At 39.5% G+C, this 22,390-nt stretch overlaps 1 pseudogene; it reads left to right on the forward strand.

Moving 5' to 3' along the window:
* Window positions 1-1,646: 1,646 nt before the first annotated feature.
* On the forward strand, window positions 1,647-21,300 carry LOC125079891 (solute carrier family 22 member 10-like; annotated as a pseudogene).
* The last annotated feature ends 1,090 nt before the right edge of the window (window positions 21,301-22,390 follow it).

Raw genomic sequence — 22,390 nt, forward strand, 5'->3', positions numbered from 1 at the left:
TTCAAAAAGTTGTATGCATTCCTACACTTACTGCAGCATTTACAGTAGCTAAGATACAAACTATACATACAAACTATAGGTACAAACTATAGGTACAAAAAAACTTGGAATCGCTATATTAGTATGAGAAAACACGTGCTTGCAGACCAGGAACACTATCAGAGATAAAGAGGCCTCATTCATAAGGACAAAATCACCATGGGGCGCCTGCGTGGCTTAGTCGGTTAAGTGTCTGCCTTCGGCTCAGGTCATGATCCCAGGGTCCTGGGACTGACCCCTGCATTGGGCTCCCTGCTCAGCAGGAAGCCTGCTTCTCCCTCTCCCCCTCCTCCTGTTTGTGTTCCCTCTCTCTCTGTGTCTCTCTCTGTCAAATAAATAAACAAAATATTTTAAAAAAGAAAAAAGGATGAAATCACCAATTAAGGATTCTAAACACGAGCACAGAACAGAACCTCAAATATATTACATAAGCAAATAAATAAACCCTTGCACGGACTTACCACGTCCTTCCTCCTGTATTTACATTGTGAGGAATCTAGTAACATGAGTTCCTGGTGTAATTTAAACAGAAGTTCAAGATCAGTCACCGAAAGGTAATTGCACCATATGCCACTTTGTTCTAATTAAAAACAAAGGATTGGGGCACCTGGGTGGCTCAGTGGGTTAAGCCTCTGCCTTTGGCTCAGGTCATGATCCCAGGACCCTGGGATTGAGCCCCCTCATTGGACTCTCTGCTCAGTGGGGAGCCTGCTTTCTCCTCTCTCTCTCTGCCTGCCTCTCTGCCTACCTGTGATCACGGTCTGTCAAATAAATAAATAAAATCTATAAAAACAAAGGATTGTAGGGCACCTGGGTTGCTTAGTCATTAAGCGTCTGCCTTCGACTTGGGTCATGATCCCAGGGTCCTAGGATCGAGCCCCAGATTGGGCTTCCTGCTTGGCAGGAGATCTGCTTCTCCCTCTCCCTCTGCTTCTGTTTCCTCTCTCACTGTCTCTCTCTCTCTCTCTCTCTGTGTCAAATAAATAAAGAAAATCTTAAAAAAAAAAACAACAACCCAAAAATCCCCTCAAAAAAACAAAGGATTGTATATCTTAACTATTTTATTTATTTATTTATTTATTTATTTATTTTTTTAAAGATTTTATTTATTTGACAGACAGAGACCACAAGGAGGCAGAAGGGCAGGCAGAGATAGAGAGAGGGGGAAGCAGGCTCCCCGCTGAGCAGAGAGCCTGATGTGGGGCTCAATCCCAGGACCTGGAGATCATGACCTGAGCCAAAGGCAGTGGCTTAACCCACTGAGCCACCCAGGCGCCCCGATCTTAACTATTTTAATCTAAATTCAGTACCAAGCAAGAAAAACACTTGCCTTTTGTTCTTTCCACAGAAAAATTACACAACCATTCACTTTTTGTCTTTCAAACTCTGTATTTTGGAAATGGCTGAGGACTGCATTGACAAGCTTATTTTAGCTTATTTAGAGAGTTGTGTACATGCCAAAGTCCAATTCTCACTCAGAAGATCATTGAGGACAAGCACATTTAGAGATTAAAATTTTAAACAGATATCTTTGCCAACAGAAATGCCTCTGGTAAATAATTTTCTCTGTGACTTCACTAAAAAATTAACATCTCCTGATTCCAGAAGGAATGGGGATACTCCTTCCACATCTCTGTTGTAGGAATGATTGATAAGAAACTGGCACTGGCTTAGTGTGAATTAATAAAAGGAAACAGTTTTCTCCCTTTGAATTTATCTCTTTAAAGTCTTCTCTTGAGGATCAACTGTTCACACTCAATGGCCTTTCAGGAGCTCCTGGATCAAGTTGGTGGCCTGGGGAAATTCCAGATCCTTCAGATGGTTTTAATTGCTCCCTTTTTGATGATGATAATATGTCAAATGTTTTTGGAGAACTTCACTGCAGCCATTCCTGGTCATCGCTGCTGGGTGCGCACCCTTGACAATGACACAGTTTCTCATAACGATACTGGGATCCTTAGCCCTATACCCTCCTCAGAATCTCCATCCCACTGGACTCAGACTTGAGGCCAGAGAAATGTCACCGCTTTATCCATCCCCAGTGGCAGCTTCTTCATCTGAATGGAAATGTCACCAACATGACTGAGCCAGACAAAGAGACCTGTCTAGATGGCTGGGTGTATGACAAAAGCTCCTTCCCCTCCACCATCGTGACTGAGATAAGAGGCCCCGTTTACCTCTTTTAAGTATACAGTCTGGGTTTTAATTTATTTGTTTGCTTGTTTACTTATTTTTTATTTTTTTGTTTTTGGGTTTTTTCTTTTTTTTTCTTTTATTTATTTTCAGCATAACAGTATTCATTGTTTTTGTACTACACCCAGTGCTCCATGCAGTCCGTGCCCTCTCTAATACCCACCACCTGGTTCCCCCAACCTCCCACCCCCACACCTCTTCAAACCCTTCAGATTGTTTTTCAGAGTCCATAGTCTCTCATTGTTCACCTCCCCTTCCAATTTCCCCCAAATGCCTTCTCCTAACTCCCCATGTCCTCCATGCTATTTGTTATGCTCCACAAATAAGTGAAACCATATGATAATTGACTCTCTCTGCTTGACTTATTTCACTTAGCATAATCTCTTCCAGTCCCGTCCATGTTGCTACAAAAGTTGGGTATTCATCCTTTCCGATGGAGGCATAATACTCCATAGTGTATATGGACCACATCTTCCTTATCCATTCATCTGTTGAAGGGTATCTTGGTTCTTTCCACAGTTTGGCGACCGTGGCCATTGCTGCTATAAACATTGGGGTACAGATGGCCCTTCTTTTCACTACATCTCTATCTTTGGGGTAAATACCCAGTACTGCAATTGCAGGGTCATAGGGAAGCTCTATTTTTAATTTCTTGAGGAATCTTCACACTGTTTTCCAAAGTGGCTGCACCAACTTGCATTCCCACCAACAGTGTAAGAGGGTTCCCCTTTCTCCACGTCCCCTCCAACACATGTTGTTTCCTGTCTTGCTAATTTTGGCCATTCTAACTGGTGTAAGGAGGTATCTCAAGGTGGTTTTCATTTGAATCTCCCTGATGGCTAGTGATGATGAACATTTTTTCATGTGTCTGATAGCCATTTGTATGTCTTCATTGGAGAAGTGTCTGTTCATATCTTCTGCCCATTTTTTGATATGATTATCTGTTTTGTGTGTGTTAAGTTTGAGGAGTTATTTATAGATCCTGGATATCAATCTTTTGTCTGTACTGTCATTTGCAAATATCTTCTCCCATTCGTGGGTTGCCTCTTTGTTTTCTTGACTGTTTCCTTTGCTGTGCAGAAGCTTTTGATTTTGATGAAGTCCCAAAAGTTCATCTTCGCTTTTGTTTCCTTTGCCTTTGGAGACATATCTTGAAAGAAGTTGCCGTGGCTGATATCGAAGAGATTACTGCCTATGTTCTCCTCTAGGATTCTGATGGATTCCTGTCTCACGTTGAGGTCTTTTATCCATTTTAAACTTCCAGACTCTTTCTATGAAGTCAGCATTATCCTGATCCCCAAACCAGGCAAAGACCCTACCAAAAAGGAGAATTTCAGACCAGTATCACTGATGAATATGGATGCTAAGATTCTCAACAAGATCCTAGCAAACAGGATCCAACAGCACATTAATTCAAGTATCCATCAACAGATTAATGGATAAACAAATATCATATATATATATATATATATATATATATATATACACACACACACACACATATATATATGTATATATATATAAATGCTATATTATTCATCCAGAAAAAAGAATGGCATATGGTACAACACAAACAAACCTCAAAACAGTCATGCTAACTGAACTAAGACAGGCACAGAAGGACAAATGTAAGCATTGCCTTCTATGAAATAGCTAGACTAGGCAAATTAGTGGAGACAGAAGATAGATTAGAGATTACTAGAAGGAAGAGAGGGAAGGGAAGAATGAGGAGTTGTTGCTTAATGTTTATAAAGTTTTTTGTCTAGGGTGATGAAAATGGAAATAGTCATGATCGTGAAATATGATGAATGTAATTAACCACTGAATTGTACATCTGCAAAAGATTAAAATGGCAACTTTTGTATTATATATATCTTACCACAATACATATATTGAAAACTGTCTCCAACTATCATTGTGAATTATATTTCAGATTTTGTCAATTTTGATTCATGTGCTTTGTAATTTTTTGAGTGTATATACATTTGACATTTTCAGTATTATTTCTGCAAATGTATTCTGTTTTGAAATTCATTTTATTTGATATTAATATAAAGACTGTGGTGTTCTTCTTTTTGCTATATGAATTGTATATCTTTTTCTATCACTGTACTTTCATCCTACAGTATTTTAAGTACGATTATTGACAGTGTATATATATATATATATACATATATATATATATATTTTTAACCTATTCTGGTAATCTCTATTATTTGATAGACTGGGCTATTAGCAATACATTTGGTTGTGATTGTTGTTATGGTTTTGTTTCAGTCTACCATTTTATTTATTTATTTTTTGTTTTCTGTCTTATTTCTTGGGAGATGATAATGATTATGATGTGGGATCACTTGTTTTCATTCCTATGTTTCACACCTTTTGCCTTTTTGGGGGAATTATTTGAATATTTTTGGAATTCTTTTTCAAATATTGCAGAGGAATTCCTAATCCTAAACTTTGTCCATGTATTTTTCTTACTGAGCATGTAGACGAGCATATTTTATTTAGTCCCACTTGTTCCCACTAAGACTCCATTTTCCTGATGCCTAATGATTCACAGAGTTTCCTTTTCTTTGTCCTTCATGTTTCTCCCTTCAGTCTACATTTCATGTAATTCTTTCCTCTGAGAAATTTCTATAATTTTCTTTCTTTGAGCTGTGGCACTCTTACATTCTGTTCTAGATAAAGCATGTTGCTTGAGGCCTATATATCCAGATTTAACAGAGAGTCACTCTTACACAACCGTTAAGCAACTTTGATTGTTCCACTGATGTAACAATCAGTTCCATATCAGTTTAACCTTAACCTGTATGGTCCTAGAGACCCAAGTACACAGTTAGCTCTCCTGTGTTCTAGACAATTGACAGACTCTCTACTATGCTAAATACATATGATAGTACAATGGATGCTCATAGTATATTACAATTTCCAGTATTTTTTCTTTTTTATATGTTATCACTTGGTATGAAAGGCCTCCTGGTAATTGAATAATGAAGTTTTGTTACTGTTTGTCTACATTATGAACACAGATATTATTTTTGAGATTTCTGTTGTTTTAGCTCTTCATTTGTCAAACTCTCAGGTACAAAGAATCACTTGTTAAAATATTCTCTAAATTTCAGAATATGCTTTTGGTTTTCTTAATTTTTGTTTTTGGTTTTTTTTTCTGCACAAATTCTCATTGCTCCCGTAATCTAACCTGACTCTGTTTCTTAGGTTTGGGAGAAAGTTGATTCTCAGGTGGTGTCTCCTACAGCTTACCATCATTGGGACCAGTGCAGCTTTTGTTTCCAACTTCCACATTTACTGCTTGCTACACTTCTTGTCTGGCTGTTCTTCCATTATCATCCTGGCAAATGAAGGTATGCTCAGTAAGTCAACAATTTTGTTCTTCTCCATTATCCAAGCCTTGAATTTGACCTTGAACTTTCACCTTTATCTGACATTAATATCCCAATTGGGTTTTCTTTCAGTCACAGAGTGGGTAAGGCCTCCATCTAAAGTAATGGCAATAATAGTGATATCCTGTGCCCTCAGTGTGGGACACATACTCTTGGGAGGACTGGCATTTGTCTTTCGAGAGTGGCGCACTCTGCAGCTGGTGGTGTCTGTACCTTTCCTTTTCTTCTTTTTCTCCTCCAGGTATGAGCCTTCTTTCTCATTTTGCCTTATGGGAACCTGGGACAAAAATGAGGAGAGATTATGCTGAGTGAAATAAGTCAAGCAGAGATAGTCAATTATCATATGGTTTCACTTATTTGTGGAGCATAAAAAATAGCATGGAGGACATGGGGAGTTAGGAGAAGGGAGTTGGGGGAAATTGGAAGGGGAGGTGAACAATGAGAGACTATGGACTCTGAAAAACAATCTGAAGGGTTTGAAAAGGTGTGGGGGTGGGAGGTTGGGGGAACCAGGTGGTGGGTATTAGAGAATGCACAGATTGCATGGGGCACTGGGTGTGGTACAAAAACAATGAATACTGTTATGCTGAAAATAAATTTTAAAATGATTATAAAAAATGAGGACTGAATTGCAATATATTGATTTTCTTATTTCCTGGACCCTTTCTTATTATCTGGACCCATGAAAACCCATGCCTTTCATCTGTTCAATCTGTGCAGTTTCATAAGCAGAACAGGAAGTAATAAGGACCTTTCTGTCTGGGAGTCCTAGGTATTTTTGGTTTTGTTTTGCTTTCAGTCCTACCCAGTATAGTGGTCATAGAGTTATTCCAGTATTATTTTTCTTAATATAAAATATAGACTCAAATATTTAAAAAATAAATTCTTTTAATTCTTTTTTTTTTTGGCTTTGGAGTGAATCAAGTTATGGTAGTTTTCAGATTTTCATTTTTGTAGGTGAAGTTGAATAAAAGGAAGAGGCAGCAAATTTATTCATAAAAGAGCAGCATGGTTTCTTTAGTACTAAAGTTTGGCATGCAGATTGGATGATTGACATCAAATGTTCAGCACTCCCTTCTCCCTTAAATAATTTTAACAAACATTTATTTATGGGTAACTTCATTCCTGTACTTAAAACCATCTAAAGGAGAGTCAAGTTTAGTTCATCATGGAGACACACTATAGAGTTCATACAATGAGAGGAGTTCAGAGACGGAGGAGAGTGTAATCCATGCCAGACTCATCCATTATACCATTATATCCTCATAATAATCCTACAAGGCAGATGGTACTACTGCCCCCATTTTATTGATGAGAAAACAGGCAGATGTAAATAAGTGACTGACTTACATAGTAAGTTACCAACATAGCTGGTAGTGGCAGGAGTACTTCTTTGTTGGGTTTTACATTTACATTATTTAGGGACTTATTTTTTTTTAAAGACTGTATATTATGAGCACAAATTTGGTAGAACCAAATTATGCATGAGGAACTCTCAAGCTTAAGCTTCCTATGCTTCTTTGAAAATCTGCTGAGTAAGTAGACAGGCGAGTTGCCTCCAGAGTCTATGTTTCTGACCATAAAGATGTACTGCAATGGACTGGTCTTTCTTATATTTTCCTAGTATTTGTGAATTAAAACTTGAGTTTCTATTCCTAACCCAAGAAGTGGTGGATATTAGATGGAAGGCAAAAAGCATCCATAGTCAATAATCATATGACAAGTAAGCAAGAGAGACTTGACTGCACTTGTGTGCTCTTCTTCCTTCAGGTGGCTGGTGGAATCTGCTCGGTGACTGATTGTCAACAATAAACCAGAGGAGGGTTTGGAGGCACTAAGAAAAGTTGCATACACAAATGGAATGCAGAATGCTGGAGATGCCCTGACCATGGAGGTGAGTAGGAAACGGAAGGTGGTTACCGGGTTAGGAGGAAGACTAAGCAGACTCCACCTTCTTCTTCCTCCTCCTCCTCTTCTTCTTCCTCCTCCTCTTCTTCTTCTTCTTCTTCCTCCTCCTCCTCCTCCTCTTCTTCTCCTTCTTCTTCTTCTTTTTCTTCTTCTTCTTCTTCTTCTTCTTCTTCTTCTTCTTCTTCTTCTTCTTCTTCTTCTTCCTTTCTTTTTTAAAAAGATTTTATTTATTTGACAGAGATCACAAGTAGGCAGAGAGGCAGGCAGAGAGAGAGGAAGGGAAGCATGCTCCCCGCTGAGCAGAGAGCCTGATGCAGGGCTCCATCCCAGGACCCTGAGATCATGACCCGAGCTGAAGGCAGAGGCTTAACCCACTGAGCCACCCAGGTGCCCCTCCACCTTCTTCTTATTGAGATAGACAAACTGTTTTCCTATAAGGGGCAGCCAAGAAGGCGAGCTCGGTTCCCTAGTCTTTCATGGCCACCTTACACAGAAGCTGCTTTGAGCACTGTGCAACCCATCTCTTCCTTTAGTTCACTTCTTGATCTAAATCTATAACCTATAACTCTTGTGGATGACCTGCACCTCTCCGTGGCCTCATTTCCTTTCCTTTTTTTCTCTTTCTTTTTTCAAAATTTTATTTAAATTCTGGTTAGTTAAAATATAGTGTAATTTTGATTTCAGGAGTGCAATTTACTGATTCATATGACACCCAGTGCTCAACACAACAAATGCCCTCCTTTAATATCATTTTTGCTGCCAAGGTCAAAGAGATTGCTGCCTGTGTTCTCCTCTAGGATTTTGATGGATTCCTGTCTCACATTTAGGTCTTTCATCCATTTTAAGTTTATTTTTGTGTAGGATGTAAGAGAATGGTCCAGTTTCATTCTTCTGCATGTGGCTGTTTAATGTACCCAGCACCGTTTATTGAAGAGACTGTCTTTTTTCCATTGGATATTCTTTCCTGTTTTGTTAAAGGTTGTTTGACCTCAGTGTTGAGGTTCCATTTCTGGGCTCTCTCTTCTGTTTCATTGATCTGTGTATTTGTTTTTACTGAAGTTTGCTATTTACAAGGATGTGGATGGACCTAGAAGGTATTATGCTAAACGAAATAAGTCCATCAGAGAAAGACAAAGACCATATGATTTCACTCATATGTGGAATTTAAGAAACAAAACAGATGAACATAGGGGAAGGGAAGGAAAACTAAAATGAGTTGAAGATTGAGAGGGAGGCAAATCATAAGAGACTCTGAACCCTAGGAAACAAACTGAGGGCTGCTGGAGGGAGGTGGGTGGGGGGTAGGGATAACTGGATGAAAGGCATTAAGGAGGGCAGTTGATGTAATGAGCATTGGGTGTTCTATACAACTGATGAATCACTAAATTCTACGTATGAAATTAATAAAAAATATCATTTTGGTGTTTAATATCCTTGAGTCTTCTTTAACTCTCTACATCTTCTTTCATAGCCCGTTCACACCTGTGATTGCATGTACAATAAGTTATGCTGGAAAGAAAGGGAGTGTATCTCTCCTGTCCTGTTGGGTGCTGGTGCTCACCACAATGCCTGACACCATGTTGGCAAATGAAACATGTTTGTTTCTATTAAAGGGTTTGAGATCCAGCATGCAGGACGAGCTGGAGGCAGCACAGACCAAAGTTACCATTTGGGATTTGTTCCACACCTCCATCCTGTGTATAGAGAACCTGTATCCTACTATTTGTGAGGTGGGTTTCACAGAGTGCATGACAACCTCAAAAAGGGGGAGACACGAATCTATTTATTTCAAAGGTTCTAGTGGTGTTGTGGGTGCAGGGTGTGCTGATTTGAAGGTAAAAGTTGAGGAAAACAGACTGGATACTGCTGCGCTGGGAGATGGGCAAAAGGTTATAAAGAGACTCACCATATGATGAGGAATTAATTGCATCATATTGCTCCATTCTCATCCCTGGAGACTGATGCTGGGGCTTCCATGACAATACAGATTTTGACATTTAGTTTCCTTCACTTTTTCTTATAATTTTCCCAAATTTTTATTTAAATTCTAGTTAGTTGACATGCAGTGTAATAAAATCTTACTAGCAGTAATATGAAGAGATTGTGAATATATACAGCTTGATAAACATATCAATGGGGAAAAATATAAGCAGCCCCTAGATCAAGATAGAAATTCTAATTCCCCAGAGAGTCCCCTCACATATCCCCTGCAGTGAGAACCTCCAGGGCACTGGGTCAGCTCTCATTCCCTCCTCACTGTCTGCTTGCATGCCACATAAAACTTACCAACAGTCCTGCTCCCCATTACCACAGAGGTGTGTTGCCTAGTCTTGACTTTCACATGATAATTTGTAGTTCCCCAGTGGGAACCTGTGATTATATTTCCTATGGTACAGCTGGTACATGTTTCTTGAATTCTGACATTTTCTCTTAGCCCTAGAAAATCATATATGAGCCTTAAATTCCCTAAAACTGTGCCAGACCTCAGGACAAGGTGCCCCCAGATAAAGGGGGACACAGGTAATCTCTTCGCAGCTTCTGTCACTAGTTGACCAATTTGAGCAAGAACTAGTTGAGTTCTTCACAGTATTGGGGTTGAAGGAGAAGGAGGACTCACAGCATCCTGACAACACTCAAAAAAGAAATTCTTCTCCCTAGATTTTAATCTTTGTATCATCCAGTTTGGTGATTGGGACAGGTTAAGTTTCCCAGTCATTGCCAACTCTTCGCTTAGGGACTCAGATGAAATAACAACAGAAGGAGTATTATCTATATATATTGCCAGACAATTATTTATGGTAACTTTAAAATTATCCTTAAAATAGTGCATTATACAAATCAGACTAGGTCTTTATTCTTTAACACCAATCACTAGCTGTCTGGGTTAATGTAGACATCAACTGCAACATGTAGGCATTAAATCTTATGGCATGTGTCTTTCCTCCTTTGTTCATTACAGATGTGCAATCACAATACCCTTTTATGGCATCATGATCAATCTACAGCATCTTGGGAACAATATTTTCCTGTTCCAGGTGGTCTTTGGGATCCTCACTGCCATTGTCCGATGTCTTCCTCTTTTAGTACAGAATCATATGGGCCATCGAACAACCCAGACACTTTTCATGTTCCTGGTGGGACTTTCTGTTTTGGTCAACTCGTTTGTGCCCCAAGGTGAGAGAAGGCTGGACTGTAGGGGAAAGAGGTGTCTTTTCCCCCATCCTCTAGGGATTGTACTGGTCACACTTGTCTGAAGCAAGGAGTAAAGAGAAGTGCCAATTAAGAGCTAAGCATTCCCCCAAACTGATCTGAGGGTTTAAGGCAAATCCTGCTAAGAATTTGTTGGGAAAAGAGTCAAAGGTCCATAAGGGGCAGCTCAGACATATATTTCTTTTCGTCACATCCTGGAAGTATCTAGAAACTGGTCTTTATTCCTGACAGTTTCTTCAGGATAGCAATTGATCACTTGCCTTTTGGCCTTTCACATTTTTAGTAACAAGCATGAAGGGCCTAGGTTTTGTAATTATATCTCAGGTGAGGACACAATGTGGTCACTTGTTCTGGTTGGGCTCTTGTCACCAGCTTTGAAGACTAGTCAATTTCCTGATTGCTCTGTATCCACATGTGTGTGTATGGTCTTAGGTCACCACAACAATAGCCCTTGCTTATGGGAGTCTTCTTGACTTCCAGGAAATGAAAAATTTCCCTTTTTTCAAGTAGTGAAGGAGTGTACAATAGGAACAGGGAATTAAGGAGATTAGAAGTCTAGTCCATTCCAGTTAGATGACTTTGTATGTTAATAGAATGATGGTATGTAATGACCAGGAGATCCTTACTGGGCATTATGGTTCAGCTATATCCCAGTACAGGAATGTACCCTACAGCATTACAGATTGTGGACTCTACTCCTCAGAATATCATTAATGATACAGGCTTACTCCCTTACAATAGAGTCTTTTCTAACAGTATAAAGCTATAATTAGATTTCTTTTCATATTATTTGAAACTTATCTTTATTGGTTCCCAAATTCTGACATTTTTTTCCCAAATAGAAGTTTCCATTCTTGGTTTCATAAGAACCTGGGATCTTCCTGGTTTTATCAATGAAAATCCCTATTGCTAAAATCTCCTAATTCCCAGGAAAAACAGGATGACTTGTCACTTTAAATTCTGCACCTTTATTTTAAAGTTTAGACAACTGTAAAGTTGTCAAGTTTAGAGCTAAATCTTAGACCCAGTAATTGTCCACAGGACTGTCCCACCTTCTGCAATAGGGCTGTAATACTGGGCAGAATTAGTAAAAGCAAATTTCTGCCAGATTCAACTCTTCATCTCCCTCTTTAGAAAATCTAAAGATTTTCAGGTGTGAAGAGAGATTTGCTGCAATTAACCCAGGTAATTTTATGTGCTTTTTAGCACCTACATTGACAACTCTACATTCTCAGTTTATCAACCACCCCACTCTCTATGGCACTATAAAATTTTCTATAGTATAGCTTAAACAAACCCACACCATACAAGGTGGGTTTTTTTTTTTCCTGGCTAAATTTGGTGGATGCTGATTCCTTCAGCCCAGATTTCTTAGTCTCACTGGCCTTTCTGTCTCCAGAAATGCAGACCCTGCGTGTGGCTTTGGCAAGCGTGGGAATCAGCTGTGCTGCTGCTTCTGTAACCAGTTTTTCTGTCCACATTTTTGAGCTCATCCCCACAGTCCTCAGGTATGATTTTTGGACATTCTGCCAGGGCATGAAAGAGGACATTCTCAGCTAATAGGCATTTATTGCAAGAATAAACACAATAAGGCTTATTTTTTAAATTAAATTTATTTTTTTTCTTTTTTGCTCACTTTATTTATTTATTTATTATAAACATATAATACATTTTTATCCCCAGGGGTACAGGTCTGTGAATTGCCAGGTTCACACACTTCACAGCACTCACCTTAGCACATACCCTCCCCAATGTCCATAACCCCACCACCCTCTCCCGTCCCCCCTCCCCCCAGCAACCCTCAGTCTGTTTTTTGAGATTGAGTCTTTTATGGTTTGTCTCCCTCCCAATCCCACCTTCTTTCATTTTTTTCTTTTCCTACCCCCAATCCCCCCACATTGCATCTCTACTTCTTCATATCAGGGAGATCATATGATAGTTGTCTTTCTCCGATTGATACCCTCTAGTTCCATCCATGTCATCGCAAATGGCAAGATTTCATTTCTTTTGATGGCTGCATAGTATTCCATTGTGTATATATACCACATCTTCTTTATCCATTCATCTGTTGATGGACATCTAGGTTCTTTCCATAGTTTGGCTATTGTGGACATTGCTGCTATAAACATTCAGGTGCATGTGCCCCTTCTGAGCACCACGTTTGTATCTTTAGGATATATACCCAGTAGTGCAATCCCTGGGTCATAGGGTAGTTCTATTTTCAACATTTTGAGGAACCTCCGTGCTGTTTTCCAGAGTGGTTGCACCAGCTTGCATTCCCACCAACAGTGTAGGAGGGTTCCCCTTTCTCCGCATCCTCGCCAGCATCTGTCATTTCTTGACTTGTTAATTTTAGCCATTCTGACTGGTGTGAGGTATATCTCATTGTGGTTTTGATTTGTATTTCCCTGATGCCGAGTGATGTGGAGCATTTTTTAATGTGTCTGTTGGCCATCTGGATGTCTTCTTTGCAGAAATGTCTGTTCATGTCCTCTGCCCACTTCTTGATTGGATTATTTGTTCTTTGGGTGTTGAGTTTGCTAAGCTCTTTATAGATTTTGGATACTAGCCCTTTATCTGATATGTCATTTGCAAATATCTTCTCCCATTCTGTCAGTTGTCTTTTGGTTTTGTTCACTGTTTCCTTTGCTGTGCAAAAGCTTTTGATCTTGATGAAATCCCAATAGTTCACTTTTGCCCTTGCTTCTGTTTTCTTTGGCGATGTTCCTAGGAAGAAGTTGCTGCGGTTGAGGTCAAAGAGGTTGCTGCCTGTGTTCTCCTCAAGGATTTTGATGGATTCCTTTCTCACATTGAGGTCCTTCATCCATTTTGAGTCTATTTTCGTTTGTGGTGTAAGGAAATAGTCCAGTTTCATTTTTCTGCATGTGGCTGTCCAATTTTCCCAGCACCATTTGTTGAAGAGGCTGTCTTTTTTCCATTGGACATTCCTTCCTGCTTTGTCGAAGATGAGTTGACCATAGAGTTGAGGGTCTATTTCTGGGCTCTCTATTCTGTTCCATTGATCTATGTGTCTGTTTTTGTGCCAGTACCATACTGTCTTGATGATGACAGCTTTGTAATAGAGCTTGAAGTCTGGAATTGTGATGCCACCAACTTTGGCTTTCTTTTTCAATATTCCTTTGGTTATTCGAGGTCTTTTCTGGTTCTATATAAATTTTAGGATTGTTTGTTCTATTTCTTTGAAAAAAATGGATGGGATTTTGATAGGGATTGCATTAAATGTGTAGATTGCTTTAGGTAGAATAGACATTTTCACAGTATTTGTTCTTCCACTCCATGAGCATGGAACATTTTTCCATTTCTTTGTGTCTTCCTCAATTTCTTTCAAGAGTACTTTATAGTTTTCTGAGTATAGATTCTTTGCCTCTTTGGTTAGGTTTATTCCTAGGTATCTTAGGGTTTTGGGTGTAATTGTAAATGGGACTGACTCCTTAATTTCTCTTTCTTCTGTCTTGTTGTTAGTGTAAAGAAATGCAACTGATTTCTGTGCATTGACTTTATATCCTGACACTTTACTGAATTCCTGTACAAGCTCTAGCAGATTTGGAGTGGAGTCTTTTGGGTTTTCCACATGTAGGATCATATCATCTGCAAAGAGTGATAGTTTGACTTCTTCTTTGTCGATTTGGACGCCTTTAATTTCTTTTTGTTGTCTGATTGCTGAGGCTAGGACTTCTAGTACTATGTTGAACAGCAGTGGTGATAACGGACATTCTTGCCGTGTTCCTGACCTTAGCGGAAAAGCTTTCAGTTTTTCTCCATTGAGAATGATATTTGCAGTGGGTTTTTCATAGATGGCTTTGATAATATTGAGGTATGTGCCCTCTATCCCTACACTTTGAAGAGTTTTAATCAGGAAGGGATGCTGCACTTTGTCAAATGCTTTTTCAGCATCTATTGAGAGTATCATATGGTTCTTATTCTTTCTTTTATTAATGTATCTCATTGATTGATTTGCGGATGTTGAACCAACCTTGTAGCCCTGGAATAAATCCCACTTGGTCGTGGTGAATAATCCTTTTAATGTACTGTTGGATTCTATTGGCCAGTATTTTGGTGAGAATTTTCGCATCTGTGTTCATCAAGGATATTGGTCGGTAATTCTCTTTTTTTTTTTTTAAGGTTTTATTTATTTATTTGACAGACAGATCACAAGTAGGCAGAGAGGCAGGCAGGGAGAGAGGAGGAAGCAGGCTCCCTGCCGGGCAGAGAGCCTGATGTGGGGCTCGATCCCAGGACCCTTGGGATCATGACCTGAGCTGAAGGCAGAGGCTTAACCCACTGAGCCACCCAGGCGCCCCCTGTAATTCTCTTTTTTGATGGGATCCTTGTCTGGTTTTGGGATCGAGGTGATGCTGGCCTCATAAAATGAGTTTGGAAGTTTTCCTTCCATTTCTATTTTTTGGAACAGTTTCAGGAGAATAGGAATTAATTCTTCTTTAAATGTTTGGTAGAATTCCCCTGGGAAGCCGTCTGGCCCTGGGCTTTTGTTTGTTTGGAGATTTTTGATGACTGTTTCAATCTCCTTACTGGTTACGGGTCTGTTCAGGTTTTTTATTTCTTCCTGTTTCAGTTGTGGTAGTTTATATGTCTCTAGAAATGTATCCATTTCTTCCAGATTGTCAAATTTGTTGGCGTAGAGTTGCTCATAGTATGTTCTTATAATTGTTTGTATTTCTTTGGTGTTGGTTGTGATCTCTCCCCTTTCATTCATGATATGATTTATTTGGATCATTTCTCTTTTTTTTTGATAAGTCTGGCCAGGGGTTTGTCAATCTTATTAATTCTTTCAAAGAACCAGCTCCTAGTTTCGTTGATTTGTTCTATTGCTTTTTTTTTTTTTTTTTTTTAGTTTCTATTTCATTGATTTCTGCTCTGATCTTTATGATTTCTCTTCTCCTGCTGGGTTTAGGCTTTCTTTGTTGTTCTTTCTCCAGATCCTTTAAGTGTAGGGTTAGGTTGTATATTTGAGACCTTTCTTGTTTCTTGAGAAAGGCTTGTACTGCTATATATTTTCCTCTCAGGACTGCCTTTGTTGTGTCCTACAGATTTTGAACCGTTGTGTTTTCATTATCATTTGTTTCCATGAATTTTTTCAATTCTTCTTTAATCTCCTGGTTGACCCATTCATTCTTTAGAAGGATGCTGTTTAGTCTCCATGTATTTGGGTTCTTTCCAAATTTCCTCTTGTGATTGAGTTCTAGCTTCAGAGCATTGTGGTCTGAAAATGTTCAGGGAATGGTCCCAATCTTTTGATACCGGTTGAGATCTGATTTATGCCCCAGGATGTGATCTATTCTGGAGAATGTTCCATGTGCACTAGAGAAGAATGTATATTCTGTTGCTTTGGGATGGAATGTTCTGAATATATCTGTGATGTCCATCTGGTCCAGTGTGTCATTTAAGGCCTTTATTTCCTTGTTGATCTTTTGCTTAGATGATCTGTCCATTTCAGTGAGGGGAGTGTTAAAGTCCCCTACTAGTATTGTATTATTGTCGATGTATTTCTTTGATTTTGTTATTAATTGGTTTATATAGTTGGCTGCTCCCATGTGTCCTACCTCATCTCTTATTATAGTCTTTGGCTTAAAATCTAATTGATCTGATATAAGGATTGCTTAGATGATCTGTCCATTTCAGTGAGGGGAGTGTTAAAGTCCCCTACTAGTATTGTATTATTGTCGAGGTATTTCTTTGATTTTTTTATTAATTGGTTTATATGGTTGGCTGCTCCCATGTGTCCTTCCTCATCTCTTATTATAGTCTTTGGCTTAAAATCTAATTGATCTGATATAAGGATTGCCACCCCAGCTTTCTTCTGATGTTCATTAGCATGGTACATTGTTTTCCACCCCTTCACTTTAAATCTGGAGGTGTCTTCGGGTCTAAAATGAGTTTCTTATAGGCAGCATATTGATGGGTTTTGGTTTTTTTTTATCCATTCTGATACCCTGTGTCTTTTGATTGGGGCATTTAGCCCATTAACATTCAGGGTAACTATTGAGAGAGATGAATTTAGTGCCATTGTATTGCTGTAAGGTGACTGTTACTGTATATTGTCTCTGTTTCTTTCCAATCTACTACTTTTAGGGTCTCTCTTTGCTTAGAGGACTCCTTTCAATATTTCCTGTAGAGCTGGTTTGGTGTTTGCAAATTCTTTCAGTTTTTATTTGTCCTGGAAGCTTTTAATCTCTCCTTCTATTTTCAATGATAGCCTAGCTGGGTATAGTATTCTTGGCTGCATGTTTTTCTCGTTTAGTACCCTGGATATATCATGCCAGCTCTTTCTGGCCTGCCAGGTCTCTGTGGATAGGTCCGCTGCTAATCTAATGTTTTTACCCTTGTATGTTATAGACTTCTTTTCCCGGGATGCTTTCAGGATTTTCTCTTTGTTGCTAAGACTTGTAAATTTTTCTATCAGGTGACGAGGTGTGGACCTATTTTTATTGATTTTGAGGGGCGTTCTTAGCATCTCCTGGATTTTGATGTTTGTTCCTTTGCCATATTAAGGAAATTCTCTACAATAATTCTCTCCAATATACCTTCTGCTCCCCTCTCTTTTTCTTCTTCTTCTGGAATCCCAATTATTCTAATGTTGTGTCATCTTATGGTGTCACTTATCTCTCGAATTCTCTCCTCATGGTCCAGTATTTGTTTGTCTCTCTTTTGCTCAGCTTCTTTATTCTCTGTCATTTGGTCTTCTATGTCACGAATTCATTCTTCTGCCTCATTTATCCTAGCAGTAAGAGCCTCCATTTTTGATTGCACCTCATTAATAGCTTTTTTAATTTCAACTTGGTTAGATTTTAGTTCTTTTATTTCTCCAGAAAGGGCTTCTATCTCTCTGGAGAGGGTTTCTCTAATATCTTCTATGCCTTTTTTGAGCCCGGCTAGAACCTTGAGAATCGTCATTCTGAACTCTACATCTGTCATATTAGCAATGTCTGTATTGATTAGGTCCTCAGCCTTCGGTACTGCCTCTTGTTCTTTTTTTTGTGGTGAGTTTTTCCGCCTTGTCATTTTGTCCAGATAAGATTTGCTTTCTCCTCCTCTGGAATTCCGCTGTCCTCCTTGGTGAGTGAAGTTGGTCTTGGCTGGGTTTCTTGTTGATCTTCTGGGGGAGGGGCCTGTTGTAGTGATTCTCAAGTGTCTTTGCCCCAGGCGGAATTGCACCACCCTTACCAGTGGCCAGGCTAAGTAATCCACTTGGGTTTGCTTTCGGGAGCTTTTGTTCCCTGAGCGCTTTCCGTAGAGTTCCGGAGGACAGGAATGAAGATGGCGGCCTCCCAGTCTCCAGCCCAGAGGAGCCGAGAGCTCGGGGTCCCGCTCCTCAGTGAGCCCTCAGAGAAAAGCGCCCAACTGCCCCCGTCACCCTGGCCTCTGGTCATGCTTGTAGGAAAGCACTCAATTGGTCGCACTTGGAGAAAAGCGCCCAGTCGCTTCCATCTCCATGGCCTCTGGCCACACTCCGAGCTCACCCAGCCTGCGACCCGTTAAAGGTAACCCTGAACTGAGAGCTCACTCCTCAGCTTTGTCACTGTAGCCGGCTTCCCCGCTCTAATACCTGCAAGCTCTGCAACACTCAGACACCCCCGGTCCTTCTGTGACCCCACGGGATGTGGGGTTATGCTGACCCCGTGTGGACTTCTCCCCGGTTTAGCCTCTGGAGCGTGGTCCCTCAGCAGAACAGACTTAAAAGTCCTGATTTTGTGCTCCGTTGCTCCGCCGCTTGCTGGGAGCCGGCCCTCCCCCCGCGGTCTATCTTCCTGTCACTTTGGATTCACTTCTCCACAGATCCTACCTTTCAGAAAGTGATCGATTTTCCATTTCTAGAATTGTTGCTCTTCTTCTCTTCGATTTCCCGTTGGATTTGTAGGTGTTTGCAATGGTTAGATAAGCTATCTAGCTGATCTCCTGCTATCTGATGTCATCTCAGCCTGCTATTTCTCCGCCATCTTGACTCCTCTCTCAAGGCCTATTTATTATAGGGGCATCTGGGTGGCTCAGTTGGTTGAGTGTCCAACTCTTGATATTGGCTTGAGTCATGATCTCAATGTCATGAGATAGAGCCCTGCATAGGGCTCCGTGCTAAGCGTGGAGACTGCTTGAGATTCTCTCCCTTCCTCCTTCTGCTCATCCCCTTCCACACTCTCTCTCTCTCTCTCAAAAAAGACCTGTTTATTATAAAAGCAATCATTTGTAATTTTAACAGTAATATGATAACAACATTTTAGCCAAAGTTTATTGAGAACCGACTTTGTGTCATGCATTGTGCTGAGTAGTGCTTTATTATTTATTTAGTTATTTTTATTATGTTAGTCACCATACAGTAGTTTTTGATGTCGTGTTCTTTGATTCATTGTTTGCGTGTAACACCCAGTGCTGGTGATGAGCAGTACTTTAATGCATCATCTCATTAATCTTCCAGACAACTCATCAGGGTAGGTGCAATATATAACGTTTGTGTAAAATTATGAAATCAAATTATGAATTTGAGCCTAACAAAGACAGGTAGGAAATCATAGAGCAAATCTAAAAAACAAGTGTTTGTCACCAAACCCCATATATTTAACAATTGTGTTCTAGCATCTTCCATCTTTTACAAAGTCAGAATAATGTATCTCAGGTTGCATGTGCAGATTTTTATCAGATTATTATGTATTATTGTTTAACCCGCAGGGCATGAGCTTTAGGATTAGAAACAGTGGCTAGTAGGTGTGGGGCAATGCTGGCTCCCCTCTTGATGACACTAATGGCGTATCTTTCCATTTTGCCCTGGATCATCTATGGAGTCTCGCCCATTATTGCTGGTCTTGCTGTCCTCTTCCTACCTGAAACAAGAAATCTGCCTCTGCTTGACACCATCCGCGATGTGAAAAATAAGTGAGTAAATCTTCTAGCCACCTCCTGGGAGGAACTGTATGCCTTAGGTCTTTGGGTGAGGAAGGCAAAACACCACACAAGTCCTTCAGATCACTGAGAAGGTTCAGCTTTGCCTGGGATACTTCTGTCTCAGGCCACTGCCTTTCATTAGTGGCAGGGTCGCCTCTAACCCCTGTGAATTCCAATCTAAATTGCAGAAATCCTCTGCCCAGATCTCATCAGTAGTTTCAGTGGTGAAGAGTTGAAAATTAGCTCTGTTGTGATGGCACATACTACCTACCTTATTAAGAGACACACATTCATGATGGTATTTCATGATTCTGAGATCCACAGGACACTTGGATATGAAGGGGTAAGAAATACCATTGCCAATAAAGGAATAATGTTAGGAAGATCACATAGAGTTAAAAAAATTTTGGAAGGATAATAGAGGAAAGAAATCTTGTTTAGGCATCTTGGTATTCAGACAATTTTGCTGCCATGAGTAATGGAAAGATTGAGGTTAGAGAAAATAAAAACTAGCAAAATATTTTAAATGAGAAAAAGGGTATATTATTTTCCTGGGGTCTCCATACTCAAGTTCCACAAACTGAGTGACTTAACAGCAGAAATTTATTTCCTCAAAGTTCTGGAGGCTGGGAGTCTGAGCTCGAGTGTCAGCAGGGCCACATTCCCTCTGAAGTCCTTAGGGAAGGGTCTATTCCAAGCCTCTATTCCAGCTTCTGGTATCTTTGGCTTGTGGCAACATAACTCCAATATTCACATAGCATTTTTGCAGACAGGTCTCTGTGTTGAAATTTTCCCTTTTGTGATACCAGTCACAGTGATCAGGGGCCCAACCTACCCAGTATGACCTCCTCTAAACTAATTATATCTTCAACAACTATATCTGAATGTGATAATTTCACATTCTGAGATACTGAGAGTTAAAACTTCAATGTATGAATTTGGGGATGGGGGAACACAATTCAATCCAAACAAATGAGGGAGTTCTCTTAAGATTATCAATCTAGGGGCGCCTGGGTGGCTCAGTGGGTTAAAGCCTCTGCCTTTGGCTCAGGTCATGATCCCGGGGTCCTGGGATCGAGCCCCTCATCGGGCTCTCTGCTCAGCGGGGAGGCTGCTTCCTCCTCTCTCTCTGCCTGTCTCTCTACCTACTTGTGATCTCTATCTGTCAAATGAATAAATAAAAAAAAGATTATCAATCTACTTCTTGACTTTCCAAAGGTGTCACTGGTGGGAAATCTGAAAAGACCAAGTGAGAGTAGCAACTTTTAAAACTGTTTTCTTGGGTCTTACTGCAGGAATTTCTTGGATCTGCACAGGCAGCAGATACTTTTCCAACATTAATATCAATATGCCATGAATTTTGTTGGGTTTTAAAAAGCCGATAGTTGGAGGATTAGTTTGTACTTGTGCATGGAAAGCACACAAACTTATTTTTATCTTTGTTTTTTTAATATTTGTTTTTGCTTGTTGAATGGTTGATTGGTTGACTGATTGTTTCCGTTTTGCTTTTCTAGCAAAGAATTCTCAAGAAAGGTAAATGAAATAAATTCCTTCATAAAAGTGACAAAATTTTAAGGTGTTTCCATGAGCTGACTGGTGAGGAAAAGAAATACTATGAAATAAAAATAAAACAAGAATGTTCTTTTATATCTACAAACTACCAAGAAAAATATACTGGAAAACAAATCTCACTTACATTTATTACATTAATTTGCAGTTAAATAATTTTTGGGAACATGTAATTCTATGAATAATCTAATATTTTTGGAAAGTGGTTGAAAATTTCAAATTTATTGGTAAATTATTAATACACATTCAGAAACAAAGGAAAACCATGGAATTAAGATGTAGCTGGCTGAGAGAAAAGGGATTACATGGGTGATGGGGATTAAGGAGAGCACTTGCTGTGATGAGCACTGTGTATTGTATGTAAGTGTTGAATCACTATATTGTACACCCGAAATCAGAAATTAATATCACACTGTATGTTAACTAACTGGAATTTAAATAAAAACATGGGGGAAGAAAGAAAAGGAGACAGAAAACTTATTGGAAAAAAATTAGCTAAAAACTTCTCAGATCTGAAGGAAACAGATATCCAGATCCAGGAGGCACAGAAAGTCCTACCCCCCAACCCCAAATTCAACCCAGGAGGTCCACACCAACACACATAGTAATTGAAATGGCAAAAAGTAGTGATAAAGAAAAAAAATTAAAGCAGTTAAACAAAAAGATAGTTATCTACAAGGGAAACCCCATCAGACTATCAGCAGATTTTTCATCAGAACCTTTGCAGATCAGAAGAGAGTGGCATGATATATTCAAAGCACTGAAAGGGGAAAAATATGCAGCCAAGACTACTGTATCCAGCAAGGCTATCAATCAGAATAGAGGGAGTGATAAAAAGTGTCCCAGACAAACAAAAACAAAAGGAGCTCATGACCACTAAACCAGCCTGGCAAGAAATATTAAAGGGGATTCTTTGAGTGGAAAGGAAAGACCATAAGCGAGATTATGAAAAGTAAAAAACACAAAAGCAGTAAAAACATTTTCAAAAATGCTTTTACTTCTTGACTTTACTTCTTTTACTTTTCTTGACTGCAAAAATCAGTCAAGAGATTTATAAAATAAAAGGTTGTAAAATAGGACCTGACATATTTAAAACATGGGTTGGGGGAGGGGAGTAAAGAATGGGTTCAATTTTTTTTAAAAAAGATTTTATT

Source organism: Lutra lutra, chromosome 10 (assembly GCF_902655055.1).
Source record: "Lutra lutra chromosome 10, mLutLut1.2, whole genome shotgun sequence".
Taxonomy (NCBI): domain Eukaryota; kingdom Metazoa; phylum Chordata; class Mammalia; order Carnivora; family Mustelidae; genus Lutra; species Lutra lutra.